We start from the raw sequence: 15,341 nt of genomic DNA, 5'->3' as shown, positions 1-15,341 counted from the left end.
AACGACTAGCACATATGTGCGAGGGGAACCTTTACCTAATTAAAGAACACCCTGGAGTATCCCCAAATTTTCCATCATGTAAAATAAAAACATTTCTCACCACACCTACAGGAAAAAGAACAAAAAAAAAACCCTGTACCTCTTTCATCTTCTCGAAACCAATATAAATCCTGTGATACTCTGAATGGTCATTAAAATACATAATCTAAAAAATCTTTAATGGTGCTATAATTCTTAACCCATATTTTCCTAAACACATACAGTACATATCTTCATGCAAACTTTTCTACAACTCCGTATGTACCTTTTTTAAAATGACATGGTGAATGCTATGAAAGTACAAGTTCTCTATTGTACTTGTTTAGTACGGTACTAGGAGTACAGAGAGAATACATTCTTTTATTACTTGCTTAATAATAAAAATGCCTTAAGATAATCAGGTCCAGAAAGAAGGCTTTGTTTTGCTTGAATTGTCTAGCTAACATCAACAAACAAATAAATGCTTGTGAAACATTTAACTGCGTTATCATGCTAGGAAAAAGCAATCAGATACAGGATAAGTTCTATGACCTATAGTTAATTATTCTTTGGTAACTGTTACAAAATCTGTTAGTAACCACCAAAAATTCATTCAAAGAAGATGTAGATTACTCTCTTTTTTGGATGAGTTTTCCATATGATTGTCAACCTCAACAATGCTGTTGATTTCTAATACATTAGAGATGATTCAACTTTTTTCCCCCTTTATCCAAATTTGGTAAAGGAGCCTACCTGAGCTTCTACAAACGTTTAATTTATGTGTTTCCAACTTCCAGTTTATTTTCTCTCCACCAGCCATAGTATATTGAAAGTATCAGGGAAAGTTTGCAACCTTTTAGCCAAATTCATATGATTGTGGCTTTCCAAGTCATACATTTACAGAGAAAAGTCATTGTATTCTCTTTTATATAAAAGTCATTATATTCATTCCAACATACAACTTTTTGGAAGGATAGATCCAGCAATAGGAGGGAATGGCATCATTTGGGAGATCCATTTCAAATCTTCCAGTCATATATTATTTCCTTCTCTTATAGATACCATCTCAGAAATCATGCACACAGTAAATTTTATGAAGTTAAAATGTAGTCTGGACTGAGCTTTTATCTAGTTCAGATGTCTTGGTTGTGATAAAGCGTATCCCATCCCATGTTGAGCTCTGATCACTATTCTCCCCTAAAAATTCTGTTCATTTTAAAGCTTATCTGTAACTCAACATGTTAATCACAATTCTGTAAAGCAAAACATTCAGTCCATTTCCAGAAATCCTGAGATTCTTTAGAATCTGAATAAGAATAGTTTCTCCGTGGGCAAAGCATTGATGGTAGATAAGATTCCCTAAAAAGTAGCATGCCTGCCTGCCACTGTTGTCTTCCTGTGCATCATCTTGCGCCAGAGGAATATCAGTAGTGTTCAAATTGTTCACCTGTCCAAGTTCATGCAAAAGAACAATCAAATCTCACAGTCCTGGCCAGCACCCTGTACAAACTGAGAGAGCAATTTGGAACATGTCTAAAGAATTTTGGAAAAAAAAAAAGAACAAGAAGTTCAGCCTGGCAGATAAACCAATCTGGAAAAGAATGTGCTGAACTTAGAAAGCTAAGCCAAAGACAAAAAGGTTAACTGCAGAGGGAGGAAACATACTGGTCCCTTCAAAGCAGCATCCTGCCTTCTAGCTGAATTACCTCACTACGATAGACATAACTTTGCGAATGGATATTATGCAAGGACTTTCTTAAAATGAGTAGAAGTTGAATTCTCTCCATTTTGCATAGAAATTGCTGGAAATGAATTAGTAAGGAGGTGTCTACCCCATCATTTCCAGACTGACTAGAAGATTTGGGGATTGAAAACCAACATTCCTGATGAACAGTCAGTTGGGGGGGGCAGGTTGGTCTCTACAAACAGTGCCTGTCCAGACTTGTAGACAGAAATGAGTTTGTTGCACCCCTGCGTAGAGATGCCAGATGGACCTTCTGTTTTAGTGCATATGCTCTGTTTATCAAGCAAAGACTCTTCCCACAAAACAGCTGAAGAACAAGCTCTCCTGCATGTGGTTTTATGGCCATATTTGGTAAGAATCCGACAAATCTGGAAATGCAAAATTTTACTTTTGTCACCAGTCCCCTTGTGACAAGTTTCCTTTGTACTGCTCGGCAAAGTTCCTGCTTGTCTTAACCACTAGAAATGCTGTTTCCTCAAATACATTCTTAAGGAGCCAAAGAAAATGTATTTATTTTTTTGTTTAATGGAAATGTGTAAACATTCACATAGCTAAGGAGGCTACAGGGTTTTGCTAATATATTTCCTGAACCAGAGAAGAATCCAGCTATGTTTAGACTCTGTGACTTTAGCAGACTAACTGAGCCCATGAAAGCAAGTTACGGTTTTTAGGAACCGTCATGACAAATATTTTAATTTCATCTAACAGAGAGACTAAACATAGCAAAAATATATTTTTGGAACTGTAGGGATTATACTGTACCTGCATTCTATATTGACATAAGAGAAGACTATGTATTTACATACAAACAAAAAAGAACGCAGGGAATGACTATGCCATTCTCCATGAAGTATATTACCAGTGAGACTTTTTATCTATCTATCCCTGCTTATATTTAGAAGTCAGGCAATATCGAAAGGATTAGCCCACACTAGTAAATAAAAGAGGTTGCATTTGCCAATAGAATAGAATAGAATAGAATAGAATAGAATAGAATTCTTTATTGGCCAAGTGTGATTGGACACACAAGGAATTTGTCTTGGTGCATATGCTCTCAGTGTACATAAAAGAAAAGATACATTTGTCAAGAATTCTAAGGTACAACCCTTAATGATAGTCATAGGGAAACAGTCAATATATATCTTAAGGATACCAGTAACAAGGTTACAGTCACACAGTCATAAGTTGGAGGAGATGGGTGATGGGAACAATGAGAAGATTAATAGTAGTGCAGATTTAGTAAATAATTTGACAGTGCTGAGGGAATTATTTGTTTAGCAGAGTGATGGCGTTCAGGAAGAAACTTTCCTTGTGTCTAGTTGTTCTGGTGTGCAGTGCTCTATAGCATCGTTTTGAGGGTAGGAGTTGAAACAGTTTATGTCCAGGATGCGAGGAGTCTGTAAATATTTCACAGCCCTCTTTTTGACTTGTGCAGTATACAGATCCTCAATGGAAGGCAGGTTGGTAGCAATTGTTTTTTCTGCAGTTCTAATTATACTCTGAAGTCTGTGTCTGTCTATCTTTCGTGAAGTATATTGCTGGATAGAAAAAATACTATATGATGCTATTCCCAGACTAGATAGGAAAATATATGTGTAAGTAAGCTATGAAAATCTGTAAGAAACTTTTAATGTAATTGTGGAAAAAAAATCTCAAAGCATGCACAAATTCCAGATTAAAACCATAAAATTACAACATCACAGAACATTGCAACATCTTAAAAACTAGGACAGAAAAAACAAAGAGAGCAACATAGATTCATTTAAAAGTGTAACTACACAAACAAGGCTCCGTTTAGAGCTGAGAATCTATAAGGCTTGCATAAGTCATAAATGAACAAAGAAGGAACTTCAAAGACAGGATACAGGTGCCAATCTGTACATGTGGGGGGCAGGAGAAAATAATTGCATCAATCCTCCCTAATCTTTCTGCCCAAAACTTTTAGGTTGCTTAGAATTAGCTTCCCCTAAGGTGGGCAGAGAATATCTGATATGGCTAGAAGTAAGTGATTATGGTCTGACAAGACCTATTTGTTTCTAAATTGATTCACATATTTTTGGTCATTTTTTGTGCATGAGCCACCCTGAGTCAATTTGTAGTTGGGCAATACTAGAGTAGAGTAGATGGAGTGAAGTGGAGATAAATGGAGAGGAGAGGAAAATAATTGGTTTCATTGTTTAAACTGCATTTCCTATTGGATGTATGGTAAAAACTTTTTTTTTTTTAAATCTTTTTCTTCACAGCCCATGGCTGGATCCAGACTATTTTCCAAATGTGCTTTTCTATTTTCTTTCTTCTCCCTCTATACAGGTTTTGTCCAGTTCTAATTTTGGAGAGTTATATTGCTAATCATCAGGCAGAGATAATCCTAAACCATTTACACATATATTTCCAATAATCTGTTGGACTGGAAAGGATTTTTTTTTTGTTTCTAGATGAGTGGCATATAAGTTGGATAAATAAAATGTTATTTGAATGATTTTTAATCAAATTATTTTCTCTCTCTTTTTTTTTTCCTTTGCTGCAGTTACCATTTTAAACAGCAGTAACAATTTTGAGATCCATATGGGAATAGGAAGGAAATTTATTAATTTAGCAAACTTTCCAGAAAATTGCTGATTGTCTTGTTTTTAATTTCTCCTTACAATGAACTTTTTCCCCCTTATCAAAGTTAAGGAGAAGACACCGCTGTTAGTTTCAAAAAAAGACCACATACTTGTTAATCCAGAATCCAGACTTGACATATACTAACTTGTGCATCTCCCTTTTTTAGATGAATTTTAGAAAAGCTTCTTTTGTTACAGTCAAATCAAAGTCAGAATGTATCTCAGGAAAGATTTTAAAATTTAAAATGAACTATAATACTTTTCGGGGGCACAATGACTCAGCGGTTAAACATGCTGAGCTTGTCAGCAGGAAAACTGACAGACCGGATTTGAGATCCGAAGACTGGGGTGATCTCCCATTCCTTGCTCTAGCTCCTGCCCACCTAGCAATTTGAAAGCATGCAAAATGTGAGTAGATAAATAGGTACTACTTCGGTGGGAAAGTAACAGCATTCCATGGAACTTTGGCATATAGTCATGCTGGCCACATGACCACAGAAATGTCTTCAGACAATGCTGGTTCCCTCAGATAAGAAACAGAGATGAGGACCACCCCCCTAGACTAGGGCACAAATGGCCAGGGGAAATCTTTCCCTATAATAGTTTCTAAGTTTTTGAAATAGAGAATGTTTATTTTTTTTCCCTTCTTTTAGCTGCCTTCCTGTTGAATCTTGGCATGTTGGTATGATTAATAAGAGAACAATATCCAAGAAGATCACAGTTTCTCACATATTTTTTTTCTAATTCCAGTGAGTGAACGTTCATAAGCTTCCCAAATTGTGTTTGTAGAGAGGAATGGCAATGATGTTCCATTTTACATACAGAATTATCCCTGATTTCAAAGCATTCTATATATTAGTCTTCAAGATATTAAATTATCTTACTGTCCAGAAGAGCAGATTCTCATCTTCATTTACTGCCTGAAGCTTGACACCCAGTTGCTTCTCTGATTTTTTTTTTTAATAATACAAGCATCTTAAATGGTCTGACACAGTTCTTCATTTTTAAAATATTTTGAATTCTTTTTTCAGTAGGATAAAGTAAAAGCATATCGAAATAATTGCAGTATTTACGTAGATAGAGGTCTATGAAGGGTTTCATCATTCTTTTCCATTACCACCATTCATAGATCCTCAGTATTTCTTGTTCTTCTCTTGGATAAATTCCCAGGAAAAGATCATGAGTTATATTTTAGGAAGTGCAACTGAGGAAGTGAACTGTGAGAAGAGCAGAAAAAATTTCATGAGACCACATGTTTGGATAGTACTTTTTCTAGCCAGATGGTTGCCAAAACGGTTCAATTTAGCATGATTTTATGAAGCATTACTACCTCACTAAGGAATGGGGAGATGGAAAAATATATTGATATAATCACTTTCAAGTGTTCTCTCTTCTTCCACAGAGTCCAACTGATTCCTTGGCTTTCGCTAGAGTTGGAGACAGTGAAAAAAAAATCAAGAGAACTAGTTCACAGAGAGTATAATTTTTATATAACAAGTATAACTGGTTGCCACCAAGAGCATAATATTGTACCTGCTTAGTGGGAGGATAGCTGAGGGTTGTGACCTCCATTCCATTTTCAGGTAGCTTTCCAGCAGAGCAATTTCAAATAGTAAAAAGATGCTTACATTTGGACCCAGAAAGGTATGCTGGAAAACCTCAAGCACCTGCTATTATTAATCATATACAGTGGTGCCTTGGTACTCAGCTACTTTGAAATTCATTTAATTTGGTACTCAAAACATTTTGATGTGAAAATGTTGTCCCAGTAATCATTGTTTGTTTGGTACTCAATGCACAAGCTAGAACTTATCGGTGTTGGCTGTCTTGTTACATTATTCCTTATGAGAAAAAATTGTTTGGTACTCATCATTTTTGATATGTATCATGCCTCCCACAGCCAATTAACAGTTTATTTGTTTTATTTGTTTATTTTGTCACAACAGTATATATAAGCATAAGCATGAAAGTAACAATATAATATATAAGCATATATATATAAGCATAAGCATGCAGTAACTATATTAATTGGATATATGAAAGAAAACAATAGGACAGGAACGGTAGGCACGTTTGTGCTCTTATGCACACCCCTTACAGACCTCTTAGGAATGGGGTGAGGTCAACAGTAGACAGTTTTTGGTTAAAGCTTTGGGGATTTTGAGAAGAGACCACAGAGTCAGGTAGTGTGTTCCAAGCATTAACAACTCTGTTACTGAAGTCATATTTTCTGCAATCAAGATTGGAGCGGTTAACATTAAGCTTAAATCTATGTTTGCTCTTGTATTGTTGTGATTGAAGCTGAAGTAGTCTTTAACAGGAAGGACATTGCAATAGATAATTCTATGAGTTAAACACAGGTCCTGTCGAAGGTGGCGGAATTCTAAGTTTTCTAAACCCAAGATTTCAAGTCTGGTGGCATAAGGTATTTTGTTGTATTCAGAGGAGTGGAGAACTCTTCTTGTAAAATATTTCTGGACACGTTCAATTGTATTGATGTCTGAAATGTGGTATGGGTTCCAGACAGGCGAGCTGTATTCAAGAATTGGTTTAGCAAATGTTTTATAAGCTCTGGTAAGTAGTGTAGTGTTTCTGGAGAAGAAGCTACGTAAGATTAGGTTTACAACTCTTAAAGCCTTTTTTGAGTACCAATGTACCGATGTAATAGAATGGTTGATTCTGGGATCCTAAGGCAAAATCAATAAGCAAATAAAAGATTCCAGAAGTTTTTCTCCCTCTCCTCATCTGGAAAAATACAGTAAGAGCAAACAAGATATCTAATTATGCTCTTTGATGGCCCTCAAAATTTGCTACATGATGCAGCTACCTCACTCTATCCAATGTAGGACTGACTTGTGGGTGCAAATTGTTACAGCAGATAAATCCAGCCATTATCCACCAGGGATAGTTTCCAAACAATGCTATAATAAAATTCCATTCCATTCTAGTGCCAGATTTCTATGCCATTTTTCTTTTGAATACATATTTTACATTCCTCAGTTCTCAGCCAATAGATACTATATCATTCATGTTGTCATGTTTTGCCTGTTTTTATGCACTCTTCTCATATCTGAAGTATCAACTAACATCTGATAATTTAAGGGCACTGAAACAAACCAGTTAAGAATATGTTTAGGAGAAAATGCTTTACAAATGCAAGATTTATGCAAGCATGATATTGAAGAGGTGGTTATAAATAATAATCAAGTTATCTAGACAACACTAACTGAGAGAGTATATGAACTAAATCATCTGATTCTAAAAAAGGCAGCTGCTACCAGAAATCTGTGTGTTTCTACAATACTTTTTGAACATTTTAGGTGAAAATTTACAAATCGCATACTTATTCATGAGGCGCAGGTGGGAGCTGTCACACTTTAAAGTTTTCAGATGATAAATCATTCAACTCACTTGAAGTCACCTGGCCTAACAGAACACAAAGAAAGGAATATATTCAACAGAATCCAATCAGGACAGTTAACAGTTAGATTACAAATGAGCTGACCAAATGAAGGAAAAAACAACATTACATATAGAGGTTAAGAAAGTAGATTATTGGGATGTGTTCCTTCAATGGGATAACTTTAAAAAAATGAGGCAATATTTTCATAGTCAGATAGCAGAAAATTGTTGTTTTCAGCATTGTCAAGCACTGGGGAAATCAGGAAATTTAGGCAGTTCAAATGACTATAAAGATTTATTGCAAGCTTCAGCTCTCTACAAGAATCTGAACTACTAACGGTCAAGGAAAATTAGCGGGAATTACAAAAGGAATTCTGGGTGAGCTGGACTTAGATCTCTTGTGGGAGTGAAGGGACTCATGACTGATGTCACATTTGACCCCTCTCTCGGACTCAGTCTGGTCATCTTCTAAAAAGATGGCTTGAAAGGTTTCTAAGGGCCGCAAGAAAGGAATCACAGGGTCACAAAAGTTTATAATTTTTCTGATGATTTGGTAAGCAAGATGAATGACACTTATCAGAAGTCTACCTATGTTTACAATGTAATTTTTTGAGACTACTTTAAATATTCCGACCAGTAGCCAGGTATTTGCATTCAATTTGCATTGACTCCTCTTTTTCCAGAGTTAATATTCTAAAGTATTCTGAATTCCAACACAGACTGTGAATATTCTAGCCCAGAGAGACTTGACGTTTCCATGGCTGTTCCAAAACAAGAAAAAAACGACATGTTCTCCTGAACATTCTGTGTTCCTGTACCTGGCAGATGATTCTCAGTTAGGTGCCAGTTTCAGCGATAAATCCAGGGCTGTCAAAATGGTAAACGTGCTACACATTATTCCTCTGCAGAATATAGATTCCTAGTTGGGTTGTTTTTATAAACTTTCAGGGTTTTGTGCTATTTCTACATTGCATTCCCAGTTTTCATCTATAGCTCTGGTGGAAATGGTCACTGGCCTGTAAAACATCCAGCAATATAATTAGCTGCTAAAATATTTTTAAAGTCATATTTACTTGTATGTACAGTACTATAGTCAGTGGTGAAATAATTACAATGTAATCTCATTGCAGACACAGAAATTAAGATGAGGTATTCATTTTTTAAATATAATTTTAAAGGGATAGGATAGGATAGGATAGGATAGGATAGGATAGGATAGGATAGGATAGGATAGGATAGGATAGGATAGGATAGGATAGGATAGGATAGAATTCTTTATTGGCCAAGTGTGATTGGACACAGAAGGAATTTGTCTTGGTCCATGTGCTCTCAGTGTACATAAAAGAAAAGATACATTCATCAAGGTACAACACTTACAACACTTAATGATAGTCATAGGGTACAAATTTAACACTTAATGATACAACACTTAATGATAGTCATAGGCTACAAATAAGCAATCAGGAAAGATAGGATAGGATAGGATAGGATAGGATAGAATAGGATAGGATAGGATTCATTCATCAAGAATCATAAGGTGCAACACTTAATTATAGTCCTAGGGTACAAATAAGCAATCAGGAACCAATCATAAAGATAAAAATGAATAAGAACTAATATAAAGTGAAAAGAAAAAAGAACAAATAAAATTTCTTTCATTATTCTCATTATTCAATGTTTCTAAGGGGCTTCTGGTTGGCAGTAAATGTAGATACTGTCTTCTCTCTAATCAAGGAAGTCAATTTAGCCACCTCTGCAAATGCTATCATCTTCACCAAACATTCTTCCATTATGAACAATGCCAAATCTTTCCATTTTTGTGCATATAAGAATCTCACTGTAGTTATTCATATATAAAAACCAAGTTCCATGCTTTTTTCCCTAGATGTGTATCCATAAATCCCATAAGGAAAGCTTCTGCTTTCAATTGTATATTAATCTTGAAGGTTCTGTGAATTAGTCTAAAATTTCCAAAATTGTCTAACTTTTTTACACATCCACCAAAGATGGGTAACAAACGTGACATGCAGGCCTTTAGTCATAAAAGCTGTCCAATCTTCCAAGATCTGAGAGACAAATATCCAAATAATGTCATCATTTTAATTCTTAAAGTCATCCACTCACTTCTTCAAAAACAGTATTTTAAATTTCCATTAAAACCTGTCTGAAATGTTGCCATTCCTTTTAACCATTCCTTGCTCTCTTTGACTACATTTCTTGAAACTTTCTCCCTCAATCTACATTGCACACTAATTTTATTAATTTCATTTTTTGTAATAATCATTGTATATTTGCATTTCTTTCATCATCCATTTCCTCTTGACACCAAGCCTCTTTTTAATACTTCCATTAAGCATTACTCTGTACACTTCTCTGGCACTTTGCAATATCATTCCTTCCAGACTGTTCAAGAAACTTCCACATCATTTTCTTCTATGTCCACTTGAATTTAACCCACTTGAAGGTTAACATTAATTTAACCTTATAATACTGTTGTGTACAATACTTGTATTTTTTCTTCCTACAGTCATGTTACTCTAATTTTCCCCTTCCTTTTTTTTCTGTGTCCATTTTTCTCAAGATTCTTTCTTGGCACTGTCTTAAAAGTAGTCTCTGCCACATTAGAATCCTTGCATTATTCTCGCGCCCTTCACTAATACTTTCAATTTTTCATCATAATGGATCATGTCAATAATCCTTTTAGACTCATATCCCATGTGCACAAATAAATAATCGTATATTTAAACCACGCATTGGAAGCTAAGCATTTACTATTAATATTCATCATTCAATGAAATAATAGAATTCATTTTATTGAATAAAATGAAGGGATTCAGAAAAATAAGTTATTGGTTTATTCAAAGAATACCTTCATTTCCTTCCTAATAGCATTTTCCTCTAAAACTCAATCATTCAAAATATTGCACAAGTCCCCAAAGGTGACAGAAATTCGAGCTTTCTGATATCCAATTTAGGCATTTCATTTATACTTAAATTGATACCACTATTTCCCCATATTAATATATCAGTTCCTACACTGAGATTATAATCTCTACACTGAGGTTAGCTTTATTTAAATACATTACTTCCTTCCATTTACTCTTAGTTTTATAAACACATAACTATCTGGTTTCCTTTCATGCATCCTATGTCCGAGTAGCAGTTTTCTGTATTCAGTGGTTGTCCGTGAATGGGTTAAGAACTGGATCCAAGATCCTTCAATGAAAAAGAAATCCTTCTCTGTTGCTGCTCTTGTTTGCTGGAATATCACTTCCTCTGAAATCCAACTCCATGGTCCTCAGGAAATACTTAAAGGCCTGGTTCTTCCAGCTGACCCTGGACCAGGATGATTTGTGAACCCAGTTTTTAAACTTCTATATTCCATGGAGGAGGAGAAGGAGGAAGAGCAGGATGATGAGGATTGTTATGTGATGTTTCTAATTCTCCCTTTATGCCATCTCAAGAAATGTGATGATTAATTGTCCATACAAACCAAATCAATCACTGTAATTTTATAATGTGCCAAAAGCTAATTTTATATATAATTATTTTGATTTAATAATTAATGTTTGCATGTATGATTAATAGGCTTGCATATTTTTTTAAAAAGATGCTGATATAAGTTTTACTTTAAAATACAAGAAGAAATAATAAACCTTGCTAGGAACTGCCGTTTCCCTATCCTACCAGAGCTGCATAATGTATGGATTTGGGAACATCTGGAATTTGGGAGATGTAATAAGCTAGGAGGCAATGGCAACAGGAATCATGAACCCCATTTCCCCCCCATGAAAACCAAATGAAAGCAAGGAAAGAATCTATGGTATTCTTCAGAATATAAAAATATGTATTATTATTGGTTAAATTTTAAATACAGCTGTAATAATTTGCACATGATATTTTTGACGGCCGCAAGATTACTTTATGCACAAAAATGGGAGGACACTTTGATTCCCATAATGGATGAATGGCTGCAAAAGTTGATGGAATTAACAGAGATAGAAATAAAATAAAAATAAAAATAAATAAATAAAATAAAATAAGATAAAAGAGATACAGATAAAAGCAAACCTCTTTAACACATTCTTCGGCTCAGTCTTTGTCAACAGCAATGACTCATACCCGAAATTTCCCAACCGCACCAAAAACGACCTAACACATATAGATTTCACTGAAGAAAATGTTGAAAAAGCTCTTCGCAAACTGAAACCATCCCTATCTATAGGACCTGATGGACTGTGTGAATACTTCTTAAAAAAGCTTTCCACTAATATAGCAGAACGCCTAAGCATAATCTTTGAAAAAGCCTTTACGACCAGTTCCCTTCCCAAACTTTGGTCACTAGCCACAGTCATCCCTGTCTTCAAAAAAGGAGACCCCAGCTTAGTTGAAAATTACAGACCTATCTCTCTATGCTGTGTCACCTGTAAAGTTATGGAATCTATCATCAACCAATCCATTACCCTCCACCTAGAAACAAACAATCTACTCTCTAATAAACAATTTGGTTTCAGAAAAAAATTATCATGTAATTTACAACTTCTTCACTGCAAAAACATATGGACTACAAATCTTGATCAAGGCAAAACAATAGATGCAATTTACATAGACTTCTGTAAAGCTTTTGACTCAGTGGTACACGACAAACTTCTCCTAAAACTAAAATCCTATGGCATCTCCGGACCCCTCCACAATTGTATAACAGTTTTCCTGTCAAACAGACAACAAATGGTCAAAATAGGCAATGCCCTATCAAATCCTGTTCCTGTCAATAGCAGCGTTCCACAAGGCAGTGTTCTTGGACCAAAACTCTTCATATTATACATTAATGACCTCTGTGACCATATTAAAAGTAATTGTGTGTTCTTCACTGACAATGTCAAACTATTTAACACTACCAATAATACAGCTACTCTTCAAGACCTTGACTTTGTGTCAGAATGGTCAAAAACTTGGCAACTCCAAATCTCAACCAACAAATGCTCTGTCTTTCACATTGGAAAAAAGAATACAAACACTAAATACAAACTCGACGGACAGTACCTTACAGATGACCCCCACCCAGTCAAAGACCTTGGAGTCTTCATATCCAATGACCTAAGTGCCAAAGCCCACTGCAACTACATCGCAAAAAAGGCATTAAGAGTTGCTAACCTAATCTTACGTAGCTTCTTCTCCAGAAACACTACACTACTAACCAGAGCTTATAAAACATTTGCTAGACCAATACTTGAATACAGCTCGCCTGTCTGGAACCCATACCATATTTCAGACATCAATACAATTGAACGTGTCCAGAAATATTTTACAAGAAAGTTCTCCACTCCTCTGAATATAACAACATACCTTATACCACCAGACTTGAAAACTTAGAACTCCGCCGCCTTTGACAGGATCTATGTTTAACTCATAGAATCATCTGTTGCAATGTCCTTCCTGTTGAGGATTACTTCAGCTTCAATTACAACAATACAAGAGCAAAAAATAGATTTAAACTTAATGTTAACCGCTTTAATCTTGATTGCAGAAAATATGACTTCAGTAACAGTTATTAATGCTTGGAACACATTACCAGACTCTGTGGTATCTACTCAAAATCCCCAAAACTTTAACCAAAAATTGTCTACTGTTGACCTCACCCCATTCCTAAGAGGTCTTTAAGGGGCGTGCATAAGAGCACAAACGTGCCTACCGTTCCTGTCCTACTGTTTCCTTTCATTATATCCAATTTATATAGTTATTTCATACTTATATATATGCTTATATATTATATAGTTACTTCATGCTTATGCTTATATATACTGTTGTGACAAAATAAATAAATAAATAGCTAAATTGATTGTTTTCATCAAAGAAAAAAATACAATTACTTTTGTTTCTACTTGGAAACCGCTTCTGGACTTTGTGCTTGAAGGTGGGGGAAAAAATGAAACTTTGATTTTAGGTTTAACTGATTAGATAGGTTTGTTGGTATAGAAATGGTTAGTTTACATTATTATGTAAAAGTTGAAGTTTGTTGCTATTATCTTATTCTAGAGTCAGTCCAAAGGGAGTCAAAAGTCAATCCCTTTTCTTTCGTTTTTTTCCCTTTGTCCTACACTTTTCCCTTCTCTTCTCCCTCCCTTATTTTCCCAATATATTCTTTTGTATTTTATATTATAAACTAATAAAAACCCTGATAAAAAAAGAAAAAAATAATTTACTCATTTTTTTTTAAAAAAAAAGAACTGCTGAAACATTGGCAATGATCATTTTATTTGACATATTTATGAAAGGTAGATATCTTTTGCTCTCCAAGTTAAACAGGAAGCTATCTACTTAAGAATTATCCTTAGTGCATATCCTCCCAGAAACCATGACATTCTTTTGAAGAACATCAACATATCTTCAAGAAATCTTTTGATATAAACACAAGAGATACTCTATTTGCATATCTATGATATCATGTATTCTAGAGTACCTGAACACTTGTACTTTACCAGAGCAATTCTCTCTCTTGGGACTCTTCAAGTAGATTCAAAGGTTGAGAACATCCAAATGTCAATTAACACTTGGTGATTTGGAACTCCTATGATACTACATAACCTACATGTATTTTAATAGAATAAATCTATTTTTTTAATCTGACAAATACATTTGTATTTTGCAGAGAGAGTAGGGTGGAAGTGAGCATATCTCTAGTTCTTAAATATGACTACACTGAATAATTCCTGGTAAAGAATTCTCATTCAACCCTTCTGCCTTAACCTTAATGTGTATTTATATTGCATTTCTATTCCAGAGGTTTAGAAATATTTGGAGCACTTCCTATACTTTTTTTTATCTGCAGAGTGGATGAAGCCAGAACTTCATAAGTAGCCAGAATACTATAAATAAAGAAGTGTGTGTGTGTGTGTGTGTGTGTGTGTGTGTGCACGCGCATGCATGCACACACACACACACACACACACACACACACACACACACACACACACTGGTTCTCATCAATTAGTGGTGAATTCTGACTGAAATTCTATCTGGGATTTATTTCATTTGGAATTAAGTCACTGAAGCCGAGAAGCATTTATCTGTGCGCTAGCTAGCTTATAATTTAGATTTCCAAGGCTGCCCAATTCTACTGCAATTTTGAGTGGCCTTAGAAATCTAAATAATATATAATTATTCTTGAAAGTATTGTTTTGCAATAATGCTAAATGTCAACAAAGATTTGATGGCGCATAATCAACCAATCACTAACACTATGATGCTCAGGTTCACAGATTCACAGCTTAGCATATGTACCACAAATCGCTGATCATCATCTTTATTTTTTGAACTAGTTTTAGAAACTGCAACCTACATCAACACATTGCTAGAAGGAAAAGAATACCTCTTAATGCCTTTCTTTTCCAGCAATAACCAGAAAAAGGCACTTTGCCGCTCTGGTAAGGCAATTTAATAGATCTTGAATATAGTAGAGCTCTCCTCTCTCTAAATCATACAAACAAGAATAATAACCTAGAAAGGATTCCAAGAAGGACACATAATATATCTTGTAGTGAATAGATCTTACATCTTTCGAATAAACAGTA

The 15,341-nt window shown here is 35.0% G+C and overlaps 1 protein-coding gene and 1 long non-coding RNA gene across 2 annotated transcripts in view; one reads left to right on the top strand and one right to left on the bottom strand.

Annotated features, from left to right (window-relative positions):
* Positions 1–15,341, bottom strand: part of LOC131191957 (rho GTPase-activating protein 7-like) — a 113,485-nt gene that overhangs the window by 85,857 nt on the left and 12,287 nt on the right. The window lies entirely within an intron of this gene.
* Positions 1–15,341, top strand: part of LOC131191961 (uncharacterized) — a 29,250-nt gene that overhangs the window by 5,119 nt on the left and 8,790 nt on the right. The gene's annotated exons all lie outside the window — the stretch shown is intronic.

Source organism: Ahaetulla prasina, chromosome 2 (genome assembly GCF_028640845.1).
Source record: "Ahaetulla prasina isolate Xishuangbanna chromosome 2, ASM2864084v1, whole genome shotgun sequence".
Classification (NCBI taxonomy): domain Eukaryota; kingdom Metazoa; phylum Chordata; class Lepidosauria; order Squamata; family Colubridae; genus Ahaetulla; species Ahaetulla prasina.
Note: the sequence above shows the minus strand (reverse complement) of the source record. Positions and strands in the feature narration are given on the sequence as shown.